The 589-nt window shown below is 33.6% G+C and overlaps 1 non-coding gene across 1 annotated transcript in view; it reads right to left on the reverse strand.

The window, feature by feature from the left end:
• LOC143260234 (small subunit ribosomal RNA) overlaps positions 1-199 on the reverse strand; it is a 1908-nt gene extending 1709 nt beyond the window's left edge. Inside the window, exon 1 of the ribosomal RNA XR_013034359.1 lies at positions 1-199. This exon is cut by the window's left edge and continues 1709 nt beyond it. This is a non-coding gene — a ribosomal RNA (small subunit ribosomal RNA).
• Positions 200-589: the final 390 nt, after the last annotated feature.

Raw genomic sequence — 589 nt, forward strand, 5'->3', positions numbered from 1 at the left:
CATCTCTGGTCGGAACTCTGTTTTGCATGTATTAGCTCTAGAATTACCACAGTTATCCAAGTAAATTTTAGTACGATCTAAGAAACCATAACTGATTTAATGAGCCATTCGCGGTTTCACCTTAATACGGCATGTACTGAGACATGCATGGCTTAATCTTTGAGACAAGCATATGACTACTGGCAGGATCAACCAGGGAACGATATATATATATATATATATATATATATATATATATATATATATATAAAATGGACAAAATTTAAATCCTTTTCCATCGTCGCCTGTTTCATATATATGTCAGGTCGACACACCACTTTTCTCTTTCAATAATCGCCCACGATATGTACAAGTTTTGCCACATTCCGCGCTTGTAACATATCTTCTTTAACGCTCAATTTCTTTCATTTTTCTACCATACAGATATTACCGTACGCCCAAAAACGTACGTATTATATTTTTGTTCTATCATAAAATCACATTTTTCTACGTACGCCAGCTTCGTACGTTTCTATCTTTGCCTTCATAAAATCACAAGATAATTTTATCTTCAAGAGTCTCGCTATTAACATCTTGTAAGATAAATGTA

Source organism: Megalopta genalis, chromosome 10 (genome assembly GCF_051020955.1).
Source record: "Megalopta genalis isolate 19385.01 chromosome 10, iyMegGena1_principal, whole genome shotgun sequence".
In the NCBI taxonomy this organism is placed as follows: Eukaryota; Metazoa; Arthropoda; class Insecta; order Hymenoptera; family Halictidae; genus Megalopta; species Megalopta genalis.